General features: G+C 41.8%; 1 protein-coding gene and 1 non-coding gene across 2 annotated transcripts in view; one reads left to right on the top strand and one right to left on the bottom strand.

The window, feature by feature from the left end:
* The window catches only part of MICOS10 (mitochondrial contact site and cristae organizing system subunit 10), a 34,322-nt gene that overhangs the window by 3,917 nt on the left and 16,031 nt on the right, over positions 1 to 14,374 (top strand). The gene's annotated exons all lie outside the window — the stretch shown is intronic.
* LOC131505815 (U6 spliceosomal RNA) lies at positions 10,999 to 11,105 on the bottom strand. Its single transcript, XR_009258587.1, has one exon. It is a non-coding gene; the product is annotated as a U6 spliceosomal RNA (small nuclear RNA).

Below are 14,374 nucleotides of genomic sequence, written 5' to 3'. Positions count from 1 at the left end.
GACAGCTCCCTTTGTGAGCTCTTCTCTGGCTGCCTTAGACCTGAAGTGTTTTTGTTCTCTTCTCACTGGTTTGCTAAAGAATGACTATTTTCATTGCTCGTGTTTAGCTTAGAGGTAATACGTCTGAGTTAAAGAGCACATAAGCTTGTACTTTAGACAGTTCTTAAAACAAAACAAAACAAAACAAAACCCCCCAAACTGCCCTTCAAGGATCTCTTACTCTGAAGCTTGGGCAGTGCCTCAACAGAAAAGTCTCCTATGATTTCGTCCTGTAGGAAGAGCTATATTTACTTACGAATACCTTTCCCCTGCCCTTCGCAGTTTTATTTTCCCTGTTAATTTTGGTTTTAAAATATCTATTTTGTGTGTGCGGTAGGATAGGTGGTTTCTAATATGGTTTGACCTAATATATTGAACCCATGAATCAAACAAAACAAAACAAAACACATGCTTCCCTGTAATAGGCACAATAGGCCATTGTTCCTGACACATCTGTTTCTCTCTTTCAGCTCTTGTTCCTTTCTTTTCCTTTCTCCCCCTCACATTTTTACCCTTCTCTTTGGCCTCTGTTCTTATTCCTGCCACTCATATGCATTGCCTAGTTCCTCCATAAAGTTTGAAATTAATGTATCTTTTTTTTTTTAAATAAACTTGTTCGCATTGAATAAGTGCCCTGTTTGTTCTCCTTCACAGCACTGATTTTTCTTAATAGCACATATCACCATCTGAAATTTGCGATTTGTTTCTTTACTTGAATGTGAACTCATGAGACTCAGAGGCTTTTTTTTTGTTCACTGTTGATCCCCTAACCCCTGGCCTAGAGGAGGCATACAATAATTACTGTTAAATGAATGACATGTATTGCTGAGAATTTTGCAGACTACATTCTCTGCCCATATTTGCTCCTCCTCAGTGTGTTTATTAACTGAATAAATTAGCATTTAAATTAAAAAGCCAGAGTAGATTTCACGTGAATTTCTGCCAGTTCACATCTTCCATCATGTGTCCCTGTGATCTTAGGACTTTTACCAACTTTTTATTTCATCTGGGGATATAAATGATTGTCAGTAGATCTTAATAATAAACTAGTATTAGAGATGCCTGGGAGTAGTCAGCAAAGAAACATGAGGCAGAGAGCACTTTTGTATTTGAACAAGTAGAGGGTGATGTTGGTTTAAGTCGTAGTGCCAAAGCCTTATTGCAGGAAATTAAAAAGGAGTGAAGAATATTACATTTTATGAATGGCATGTTCCATTAGGTTTTTTTTTTTTTTTTTAAGTTTATTTCTTTATTTTGAGAGAGACAGAGCTCAAGCTGGGGCAAGGGCAGAGAGAGAGGGAGAATCTTAAGCAGGCTGCAGTGGTCAGCACAGAGCCCAGTGTGGGGCTTGAACCCATGAAACTGTGAGATGATGACCTGAGCCAAAATCAAGAGTCAGATGCCCAACTGACTGAGCCACCCAGGTGGCCCATATTCCGTTAGTTTTTATCTAAATGCATCGTTAATGGTTTTTTGCTAATTTTATGGATTTATTGTGTTTTTTTTTTTTAATTGTTTTTTTTTCAACGTTTTTAATTTATTTTTGGGACAGAGAGAGACAGAGCATGAACGGGGGAGGGGCAGAGAGAGAGGGAGACACAGAATCGGAAACAGGCTCCAGGCTCCAAGCCATCAGCCCAGAGCCTGACGCGGGACTCGAACTCACGGACCGCGAGATTGTGACCTGGCTGAAGTCGGACGCTTAACCGACTGCGCCACCCAGGCGCCTCTGTTTTTTTTTTTTAAGTTTATTTATTTTGAGAGAGAGAGAGGGGGGGAGAGAGAATATCCCAAGCAGGCTCTGTGCTGTCAGCGCAGAGCCCATCTCAGGGCTCGATCCTATGAACTGCAAGATCATGACCTGAGCTGAAACCAAGAGTCAGACGCTTCACAGACTGAGCCACCCAGGCGCCCCTTATGGATATATTTTTAAGTTTTATCAGATTTCTTGAATGCTCTGGTTTTCTTTCTCCACTCCGTCCACAGGCTGTGTTGTTTGTTTTCCTTGTACGTACTGAGTAATTTGTCTTGTGTGTACCCACATGAATAAATCACACATTCTTGTTAACAAGAATAGAAAGCATTGTGTCCTGCCAAAATAGAGGGCTTAAAAGCTCTGGGACAAGCTGGTGCCCTCAGCTTGTGCTCGTCACTCTGGACTGGATGGGCAGTTGTATGTTTTCTGTTTCCCTGGGAAAATAAGATTCCAGATGAGAAAATCCCAGCTATGAGACTTAGGGAGGTACTTCCCTGTGACTTGAGAATTTCTAAGCCCTGCAAGTGTGGGTCATGGAAGCACTGCCACTGCCCCCAGAGCCTTGTTATAATTCACTCAAGTGCTAGGTCTGTGCATGCCAGGCTATGACCTCACACCAAGCTGATGTCTGTGTGAGTGGCCAGGGTTGCAGATTTGCCTGAGGAAGCTTTGAGGAACATCTGATTCTGGTACTTCCCGGGTTCATATGGGGGTCCTGGCATCCCTAGTGTGGCTTGAAAAGTTCTAAAATTGACTGCATCCCTTTTCCCCACGTTTCGTTCCCACTGTGAGGCCAGAGTATGGAATATCTAGTCTTCTAACCTGTGAATTGGTGGGGAGATCTCAAAGAGATCTTAGTTTTCTTAGTAGCAAGGAAAAGTGCAAGCCATGGACATTTGCAAGCACCCTTAGAATGTATTCCATTCAGTGGACTATGGGGGCATTCGCATTCTTGTACTTTTCCTTTCCTTGATTTTTTTTCGTTAGAAATAAATATACCAAAAAACAAAAAACAACAACAACAAAAAAAGAACACAATATACTAAGGGGTGTGCACCTGGCTCAGTCAGTAAAGTGTGTGACTCTTGATCTTGGGGGCCTGAGTTTGAGCCCCACGTTGGGTGTAGAATTTACTGGAAGGAAGGAAGGAAGGAAGGAAGGAAGGAAGGAAGGAAGGAAGAAAGGAAGAAATATACAAGTAAGTACCTATCTGTGCCTCAGTTTCTTCATCTATAGAATGGTAGTACCTTCCTCAGAGGGTTGTTATGAGTAAGGATAAAATGAAATACTCTCTATAGAGCCGATTAAGATATTACTTGTATTTGAAAAATATTAGCTCCAAGCATGTAAATGAAGGATAGCAGTCATAAGTTAAAATAGTTAACACGTTTGCTTCTATTTTGCTGTTGTGGGTAGTACTGAAGCCTAATGATCAGTATTGCAGCTTATATATATACTAGCAATCATTCATGTATATGTCCCCAAACAATTTCATACCAGGCCTTGTGGAAAGCCTGGGGGGTGAAGTGCACAGGTAGTAGGCACTGGCCTTACCCTGGCTCACCTTCTGGAAGAAGGAATTCCATCTTGGAGAATATGTTGGCATTTAGTAGGTGGACCGGGTGGACAATTGTATTCTAGGCCTTGGAAACTGTCCAGGTGGTGTCCCAGAGGACAGAGAGGCTTTGACTTCTTCAGGGAATGATGATAATGGCTACCATTTATTGGACACTGTGCCAGATACTGGCATCTTACATTACATTTTACATACATTATCTCAATTCTTTAAAAAAAAGTTTTGTTTTGTTTTTTAATGTTTATTTTAGGGAGATGGAGAGAGAGAGACAGAGACAGAGACAGAGCATGAGCCGGGGAGGGGCAGAGAGAGGGGGAGACAGAATCCGAAGCAGGCTCCGGGCTCCTAGCTGTTAGCATAGAGCCCGATGCGGGGCTCGAACTCCTGAATCGTGAGATCATGACCTGAACCAAAGTCGGACACTTAACTGACTGAGCCACTCAGGTGCCCCTATCTCATTTAATTCTTATACCCTTATGGGTACTCTCCCCTTTTTTCCCCATTTTTTTTTATTGTGATGAAATATACCATCTGAGCCATTTAAAATGTATAATTAAATGATATTCAATACGTTCATAATGTTGTGCGGTTATTGCCACCATCCACCTCCATAACTCTTCATTTTGTAAAACTGTAACTCCTTTTACCCATTTAACAACAACTCCCTCCAGCCCCTGGCAACCTCCATTCTACTTTCTGTCTCTGATTTTGTCTACTCTAAGTACTTCATATACATCGAATCATACAGCCCTTGTCTTTTTGAGACTGGTCTCTTTCACTTTGTGTGATGCCCTCAAGGTTCATCCATGTTGTAGGATATATCAGAATTTCCTTCCTTTTTAGGTCTGAATAAGATTCCACTGTGTGTGTGTGTGTGTGTGTGTGTGTGTGTGACATTTTGCTTATTCACCTGTCGATGGGCACTGTTGTGAATAACGCTGCTATGAACATGGGTATATACAGCTGACCTTGCTTTCAGTTCTCTTGGGTATATACCCGGAAGTGGAATTGTTGGATCATATTGTAATTCTGTTTTTTACCATTTTGAGGATCTGCCCTCCTGTTTTCCACAGCAGCTGTACCATTTTACATTCCCACCTGTACTGCACAAGAGTCCCAATTACTTCACATCCTCACTGACACTTGTTATTTCCTTCCTTCCTTTCTTTTTATTTTAAAGTTTATTTATTTATTTTGAGGGAGAGAGCGCACGCACACCCTGCTCATGAATGAGATCATGACCTGAGCTGAAATCAAGAGTTGGATGCTCAACAGACTGAGCCCCCAGGCACCCCCCATTTCTTCTTCTTTTTTTTTTTTTTAATATTTATTTTTGAAAGAGAGAAAACGAGCACCTGGGGGAAGGGCAGAGAGAGAAAGAGACACAGACTCTGAAGCAGGCTCTAGGCTCTGAGCTGTCAGCACAGAGCCCAACGCGGGGCTCGACCTCAGGAGCTGTGGGATCATGACCTGAGCCGAAGTCGGATGCCCAACTGACTGAGCCACTCAGGCTCCCCCGCCCTTTCATTTTTTAATAGTAACCATCCTAATGGGTGTAAGCTAGTATCTCATTGTAGTTTTGATTTTCATTTCCCTGATGATTAGTGATGTTGAGCATCTTTTCATGTGATTACTGGTCATTTGTATGTCCTTGAAAATGTCTATTCAGGTCCTTTGTCCATTTTTGAATTGGTTTATTGTTGTGTTTTAGGAGCTCTCTATATATTCTGGATATTAACTCCTTATCAGATGGATGATTGGTATATATTTTCTCCCATTCTGTGGATGTCTTTTAACTCTGTTAATGTTGTCTTTTGAATCACAGAGTTTAAACATTTTTGTGAAGTCCAGTTTGTCTGCTTTTCCCCTTGTTGCCTGTGCCTTTGGTGTCGGAATGGGAAAAACTCCGTTTTTTCCTTATTCCCACACTCGCAGTACATCTGGCACCTGACGTGTGGGTTTTCCACAGCAAGTGGCTCCCTGACCCCAGCTGAGTGTCTTATAATTCACTTCAATTCTGACGCTCACTGGACCCCATGGGTTAGGGCTCAGTCACGTAAGACTCCCCCGCCTCAGATGCCAGTCACAAGTCCACGCTGTTGCCTGTGCTTCTGGCTGGCTGGCTATGAATCACAGTTCCCATGACCCCCTCCCAGGGATTGGTAATTTGCTAGAATGGCTGGCAGAACTCAAGGAAACAGTTTACTTACTAGATTACCAGTTTATTACCAAGGATATTAAAGACCATGAATGGACAGCCAGATGAAGAGACACACAGACTGGGGACCCGAGGTCCAAAGTGCAGGAGCTTCTGCTTCTGTGGAATTGGGGTGTGCCACCCTCCTGGCACGTAGATATGTTCACTGACCTAGAACCCGTACTTTGGGGATTTTTATAGAAGCTTCATCATGAAGGCCTTGCCTGATCAGTCATTAACTCACTTTCCAGTCCCTCTTCCCTTCTGAGAGGATGCAGGGTGGGGCTGCAAATTCCAGGCTTGGCTTGGTCTTTCCCGTGACCAGCTCCCACCCTGGAGCTATCCAGGAGCTCCGAGATTTGCCTCATTAGAACAGACACTCCTATCACCCAGGAAATTCTGAGGGATTTAGGAGCTCTGCCAGGAATTGGGGGCAGAGACTAATATATGTATTTTTTGTTATTTCAGCGTCGTATCCAAGAAATCATTGCCAAACCCAATATTGTGAAGCTTTTGCCCTGACTTTTCTCTAAGGGTTTTTTAGCTTTTACATTTAGGTCTTTGATCTGTATTGAGTTAATTTTTGCATATAGTGTCAGATAAGGAAGGATCCAGTGTCATTCTTTTGCATGTGGATCTCCAGTTTTCTCTGCACCGTTTGTTGAAAAGACTGCTGTTCCCTAAATGATCTTGGCACCCTAGTGAACAGTGATTTGACCATGTATGCAAGAGTATATTTCTGTGCTCATTATTTTATCCCATTGAGCTGTATGTCTGTCTTTATGCCAGTACCACATGGTTTTGATTCCTGTAGCTTTGTAGTAAGTTTTGAAATTAGGAAGTGTGGGCCCTGCAGGTTTGTTCTTTCTCAAGATTATTTGGGCTATTCAGGGTCCCTTGAGAGTCCATGTGCGTTTTAGATCGGTTGTTCGACTTCTGCAGAAAACTTCTTAGGATTTTGATTAAGGATTGCATTGAATTTTAGATTTAGAATTTTAAATTGAATCTAAATTTGTTTCTAGTTAACAAATAGAATACTGCTTATTAGTATTCAATACTATTTATATTTATAATATTTATATTAATACTATTAGTATTAACACCATTTATTCTGTTACAGAATACTATGGTATGGATATACCACATTTTGGTTATCCATTGCCAGTTTACGGATATTTACGTTGTTGATACTTTTTGGCTATTATGGATAATGCTGCTGTGATCAAGTGTACAAGTTCTTACCTGAATGTATGTTTTCATTTCTCTTGGGTGTGTATGTATCTAGGAGTGGAATTGTTGGGTTGTGTGGCAACTCTTTGCGTAGCATTGAGAAAAACCATGGAATGTGGGGCTGAGGACGGACATGGTTGGATTTCTGATTTCAGAAAGATGAATGAAGTAGAAAGGACCAAGATGAAGGCAAGGAGATCGGTTAGTATATTACTGCAAGTTCATGCCAAAGATGAGGTGGTCCAGTTAGAGGAAATCAAAACCAAGATGGGGCCAGAGGAGTGGAATGGAGACAGATGTCACAGATGTTACGGTGTCATGCATTGGTCATATTTATGGAACCTGAAATGCTCATGAGCAGGAGGAGTCAGGGTGATGCCAAGCCTATGTAAATGGAGAATGGCTTTGCCCTTGACAGGTGGGGAGCCCAAGCAACATTTTACAGTTTATTAATTTCTGGTATGTCTGGAGATGGGTCTCTGGTGATATGCAGCTCAGTCAACAGAGATGAAATTGCTTTTGCCCTGCAGTAATCTTCATGAAAAGAAAGGGTTTGGCCTTATTTCTTCCCTGTTAAGAAAGTAGGACAGGAATGACTTAGCAGCTGACTTGCCTTTGAATTAGCCAGCAGATTTTGTGTATTCCTCCAGTAATCGATCAAGTGTAGTGAAATTAATTGTTAAGGCTATTTTTTTAAGGCCACTTTCATATTTAAAAAAATGCTGTACCGAGAGAGGCCATTGAGTAAGGTCATGGAAAAAGGAGCAAATTATTGTTTGTCTTTAAATATCAGTTCATCTGATAAATGTGGCTTACCACAAAGTATTGGTGGCTCACCAAAAATTGCCTTTTGGTAGCCTGTGTTTGGAAACTGATACGTTGCCATTTCATGGAGTGATATCACTTAGGCTAAACTAAAATACTTCAAAGGTTTTTGGTTGTTTGTAGGTTTGGGTTTCAAATTAGTACATGTTAATTGTTGAATCGGTCACCATATTTTGTTTGCTATATGTATTTCTAAACAGTTTTTGAGAGCAAAAATACTTTTTCCATTTGCGACAGCAATATGGATAATGGAACATTGTGATCTTGCTAGAGGAGAATTTTCTGTTAGTATTATAGAATAATGTAATTAGGCACCGTATGGAACTTGAAAACATATTTAAATTTTTGTTCTGGCTGTGGTTTTATGCTTTCCTAAAATGTGGCCTGAAACCGTTTATTAGTAAATATGCTGAATTGCTTTCTCTGGCAAGTGCATTTCAGTGTTGAATCCAAGTGAAAATACAAATATTTACTTATAAAAGTCTTTTCGTGTGGTAATATTTTTACTACAGCCATTGACCCACTAGTAAAATGTTAGGGCATTGCTAGATTGGATCCTGTTTATTTAAAGGCCAAGAGAGGGAAAGAGAGCGGAAGTAACATTAAGTGAATGCCTGTTATGTGCCACCGTATTTGTTACACTAACATATTATCCCTTTTCTACCCTCCTAGCAACTCAGTGAGGAAGTTTATATTCTCTCTTTTTCTAGCAAGAAAAACAATGCTCAAAGATTTTTATAGAAATTGAGAAGCTGATTTTTAAATCTAAATTAAAATGTAAACAATCCGAAGTAGCCAGGGCAATTTTTAAAAAGAAAAGCAAAGTTGGAAAATTAACATTACCTGACATCAAGACTTACTACAAAGCTACAGTAAACAAAGTGTGGTATTGGAGAAGGGAAACACATCTAGATCAGTGTCCGAAATAGACCCATAAGTATATGGTCAATTAAAGATGATGCCAAGGCAGTTTAATGGGAAAAAGAAAATCTTTTCAACAGATGTGCTAGCATAACTGGATATCCATATCCAGAGAAAAAAATAAACCTCATTATTGTGCATAAAAATTAACTCGAAAGGATCACAGACCTAAATGTAAAATGTAAAACTATAAAACCTCCAGAAGAAAACATAGGGGAAAAAATCTCTGTGACCTTGAGTTTGGAAAAGATTTCTTTTTTTTTAAATTTTTTTTTTTTTCAACGTTTTTTATTTATTTTTGGGACAGAGAGAGACATAGCATGAACGGGGGAGGGGCAGAGAGAGAGGGAGACACAGAACCGGAAACAGGCTCCAGGCTCCGAGCCATCAGCCCAGAGCCTGACGCGGGGCTCGAACTCACGGACCGCGAGATCGTGACCTGGCTGAAGTCGGACGCCTAACCGACTGCGCCACCCAGGCGCCCCAAGGAAAAGATTTCTTAGGTCATGAAAGCAAAAGTCACTAAGAAAAAAAATGATATATGGCATTTGGTCAAAATCTAAAACTTTTGTTCTTTGTTTTGTTTTGTTTTAAATTTTTTATGTTTATTTATTTTTGAGAGAGAAAGAGAGACAGAGCACAGCAGGGGAGGGGCAGAGAGAGAGGGAGACACAGAATCCAAAGCAGGCTCCAGGCTGTGAGCTGTCAGCACAGAGCCTGACATGGGGCTTGAACTCCCGAATGGTGAGATCATGACCTGAGCTGAAGTTGGGCACTCAACCGACTGAGCCACCCAGGCGCCCCAAACTTTTGCTCTTTGAAAGACGGCATGAAGAGAACAAAAAGGCAAGCCACAGAATCGGAGAAAATATTTGCAATGCATTATATCTGATAAAGGGCCTGTTTCCATAATAAAGAAAGAACTCTTAAAATTTAATACTAAGAAGACAGCCCATTTAAGAAAATGGGTAAAAGGGGCGCCTGGTGGCTGAGTCGGGTAAGTGTCCGACTTCGGCTCAGGTCACAATTTCATGGTTTGTGGGTTCAAGGCCCACGTTGGACTCTGTGCTGACAACTCAAAGCCTGGAGCCTGCTTTGGATTCTGTGTCCCTGTCACCACCCCCCCCCCCCACCTTCCCCACTCATGTTCTGTCTGTCTCTCTCAAAAACAAACATTAAACATTTTAAAAATGGGTACAGTGTTTGAAAAGAATCTTTACAAAAGAAATTATTATGCTAATGGCAAGTAAGCACATGATAGGATATTCAACTTCACTGGTCATTGGGGAAATGCAAATTAAAATCGTGAGGCGAGAGATCAGCCTCCACATCTGTTAAAATAGTTTAAAAGACTGACAACACCCCCTAAAATTTGACTGGGATGTGGAGCAGCTGGAGTTGTGCACAGTTGATGGGGTGTTGTATGTTGGTGCATCCACTTTGTAAAACCGTCTGGTGGTTTCTTATAAACCATCTAGTCATTGTACTCCTAGGTATTTACCCAAGAGAAACGAAGACGTTTGCTCACACAAAGTGTGAACGTATGTGACTATATGAATATTCGTAGCAGCTTTATTCATGATGCCCCCAAACTGGCAAGGACCCATATGTCCATCAGCAGGTGAATGGGTAAACAAAATCCAGACTATCCGTAAAGTGGACTATTCGGTAGTAAAAGGAACAAGTACTAACACATACAGCAAGATGTATACCTTTCAAAATCATTCTGTTGGAGCTAGACACAGAACACTGTGTGCTGTATTCCATTTACCTGCTTGCATTTGTACATACACTTCTAGAAAATGCAAACCAATGTGTGATGACAAAGCAGATAAGCGTTTGCCTGGGGCAAAGGGTGGAGGGAAGGGTGGACCGCAGAGGGGCACCAGGAAGCTTCCAGGGGTGGCAGCACTGTTCGGTTTCACGGTTTTCGGTTTGATGTGATGGAATACTCCATGGCAATGATAATGAACGACCCACAGCTGTTCGCAAATGTTAGACTAAAGTACTTACTGTGTGATTCCACTTATGTAAGTTTAAAAGCAGGCAAAACTATACTATTAGAAGTCAGAATATGATTACCCTTGGATAGAGAGCTTTGGATAAGGGAGGACCAGGCAGGCTTCTGAAGATGTGGGTAATTTGCTTTGCTCTGGCTGCTGGTGGCTTGGGTGTGTTTAGTCTAGAAATCTATCGAGTGGTGCCCTTAATTGTGCAGTTTCTATATGTATGTTGTATTTCAATAAAAAGTTTTTAAAAGACATGTGCTGTCATAGAAAGGTGTCCTTGGTAATTATAAAGTGAGAAAAGCAAGTTGTAAAACATCATGCATGATATATGATCCTGTTTATATAAATGGAATGGTAAACAATAAACTTAATCCAAAATATCTCTCCAGAATGGCGATGATGCTAGGTGGGGAGGATCATTAATTTTGCTGTTTTTTTTTTTTTTTTTAATATGGAATGCTTCATGAATTTGCATATGTCATCCTTGCACAGGGGCCTTGCTAATCTCTGTATCATTCCAGTTTTAGTATTATGTGCTGCCGAAGTGAGCACAATTTTGCTGTTTTTATAACGTAAGTAAATAAATGAGAACAGTTTCTGTTAAAAAAAAAAAAAAAAAAAGCGGGGCTCCTGGGTGGCTCAGCCAGTTTAACATCTGACTGTTGATTTCAGCTCAGGTCATGATCCCGGGGTCGTGGGATTGAGCCTTGAGTTGGGCTCTCTGCTGAATGTGGAGCTTGCTTAGGAGTCTTTCTCTCTCTCTCCCCCTCTCCCCCTCTCCCCCTCTCCCCAACTCACATTCTCTCAAAAAAAAAAAAAAAGTTATTTAGGGCCACCTGGCTGACTCAGTTGGTAGAGCATGAGACCTTTGATCTCGGGAATGTAAATTTGAGCCCCGTGTTGGATGTAGAGATTACTTAAAATCTTTAAAAAAAAAATTTTTTTTAAAGCTACTTTACTGAACTAGTAGTAACTAAAGTCACTTCATTTGGGCCCTATAATTGAGAATGATGAATAATCTTTACATGAATATGTGAAGTCTAGTTTTGATATTTAATAGGTTAGTCCTTCAAAGTGAAAATCTGTTTAAGCTTTTCACCAACTTTGAAATTATATTGGTATTTATTTTTTGTTAATTTTTATTATTTTTTTGTTTTTTAAAATTTACATCCAAATTAGCATATAGTGCAACAATGATTTCAGGAGTAGATTCCTTAGTGCCCCTTACCCGTTTAGCCCGTCCCCCCTCCCACAACCCCTCCAGCAACCCTCTGTTTGTTCTCCATATTTACGAGTCTCTTCTGTTTTGTCCCCCTCCCTGTTTTTATATTCTTTTTGTTTCCCTTCCCTTATGTTCATCTGTTTTGTCTCTTAGAGTCCTCATATGAGTGAGGTCGTATGATTTTTGTCTTTCTCTGACTAATTTCACTTATCATAATACCCTCCAGTTCCATCCATGTAGTTGCAAATGGCAAGATTTCATTCTTTCTGATTGCCAAGTAATACTCCATTGTATATAGACCACATCTTCTTTTTCCATTCATCCATCGATGGACGTTTGGGCTCTTTCCATACTTTGGCTATTGTCGATAGTGCTGCTATAAACGTGGGGGTGCATGTGCCCCTTTGGAACAGCACACCTGTGTCTCGTGGGTAAGTGCCTAGTAGTGCAATTGCTGGGTGGTAGGGTAGTTCTATTTTTAGTTTTTTGAGGAACCTCCATACTGTTTTCCAGAGTGGCTGCACCAGCTTGCATTCCCATGTTAATTTTTTTTAATGTTCATTTTTAAGAGAGAGAGAGCGAGAGACAGAGTACAAGTGGGGGAGGGACAGAGAGTGAGGGAGACAGAATCTGAAGCAGGCTCCAGCCTCTGAGCTGTCAGCACGGAGCCTGATGCCTGGCTTGAACTCACAAACCATGAGATTATGACCTGAGATGAAGTTGGGTGCTTAACCGACTGAGCCACCCAGGCGCCCCATATATTGGTATATGTTAATGTTAATGCAGTTTCTTGTTGGGTGGCCTGTTATTGAGTTTGCTCATGGTGGATGTGATGGCCCATTGTTGCTTTGGAAGGCCCCAGTTGTATAACCTCCGTGAATTCATAAACTTAAAGAATGATGGGTTGTTGGAGCCAGCGAGAACCTTAGGGATTCATTTGGTCCAGTGGTTTTTAACTGTCTTCCACAGCATCTTAGTGGTTGTCTCTGGGTGGGAGTAGGTAGGGAGAGGAAGATGAGGGGACGTGAAGCAAGTGGTTTTCTGGCTGGGCCTCCAGCCTCTCCCCTCGCCCCAACAGAGCAGCTCCACTGTGGTCTGTTTTATTTACCTATTTGGGAAGATAACTTCATCGCTTTCAAAAAAGGTGGGGTGGGGAGTGCTGATAACCACTAACTTTCTTTAACCCTCTTGTTTCAGAGATGAGCGAATTGATGCCCGGGGAGGTTGAGATGTGTTTTCCAGGGTCTGTTCATACAGGGTAATTTGTCTGGAACCTGTTTCTGCCTATTCTGGATACTGGACGGATTTGTCCAGGAGACTGCTTCTTTCATGGTCTTCTGATCCCAGCTTATGATCTCTCTCCTCCATCCAGATTTACCCACACACTGGGCCCAAACACACACCCTCTCCATTCCCCTACCACTTACCCATAACTTGGTTTGGAGCTTGATTTCTCCTGGATGTGGCTGGTTCCCATTTTAGCTAGAGACCATCCCTAACCGAGAGATGGCCATGAAAATCCTATAGCTTCTCCGTTAGAATAGACAGGGGAGTGCGTTTATCACCAGTTTTCAAAATGTGCTCTGTAGAGCCCTACAGTTTGTGGGGCCCCTTTGGGACAAGTATGGGTTTAGGAGGTGGGGTCTGGATGCAACTTGGACTCCTCAAATAGTAGCTTCAGCTTTATCTATTGCATGAACTAGGCTACCAGAGAAGATTTCTCTGGAAGGAAGGCTTTCTGCTTTGAAAGGAAGGCAGACGAGAAGGAAGGGAAGCCTTTCACTGTAAGGGTGAGGAAAGTGAAGGACGTTAGCTGGAGAAGCATTGCGGGATGGTGAAAAGCCAGGTGGGCTTGGCTGTCTCAGAGCCTCAATTTCCTCGTCTCTAAACTTCTTTTTCTTTTTCTTTTTTTTTTTTTAAAGGAGGCTCCACACCCAGTGTGGGGCTCAAACTCATGACCCTGAGATCGAGAGTCGCGTGCTCTACCCACAGAGCCAGCTAGATGCCCCTCCTCGTCTGTACGCTTGGGATGCTAGTCCCCACATGGTTGTGATGAGGCTCAGGATAAGATAATAATCTAAATGGGTGTGAAAGCACTTTCTAGATTGTAACCGCCTAGATCAGTTTGTTCTCCACTGGGAGTGATTTACCGCTACCTTCTACCCCCTGGGGGCAACGTCTGGAAACTCGTGTGGTTGCCATACCGGGGGATGGGGCAGTCGGGGTGCTGCTGACACCTAGAAGGTGGGGGACAGGGATGCTGCCAAACATCCTGTGATGTGCAGAGCACCAAAGAATTGTACATGGAAAATGGTACATGGAAAAGAATTGAAGTTGAGAAACCTTGCCCCAGGCTTACGTCTCTATGGCTTACTCTCTATGGCTCCCCAGGCACAGCCCTTTCAGACTAATACTCACACAACACGGGTCATATATTCATACATCTCTAGGCGCGTACTCTTTCAGCAACTGAAATTGAGGTGAGAAATGAAGGGAAAAAAAAGAAAAGGAATAAACAATCATCAGAATGACCTTAAACAAAGCATAGTACATTGTTATAAGGGCCTTAAAAAAACCCCACATGCGTGCATATGAGAAG

This window comes from Neofelis nebulosa, chromosome 2 (genome assembly GCF_028018385.1).
Source record: "Neofelis nebulosa isolate mNeoNeb1 chromosome 2, mNeoNeb1.pri, whole genome shotgun sequence".
Classification (NCBI taxonomy): Eukaryota; Metazoa; Chordata; class Mammalia; order Carnivora; family Felidae; genus Neofelis; species Neofelis nebulosa.
The sequence above is the reverse complement of the archived record's forward strand: the minus strand, read 5'-3'. Positions and strand labels throughout refer to the sequence as shown.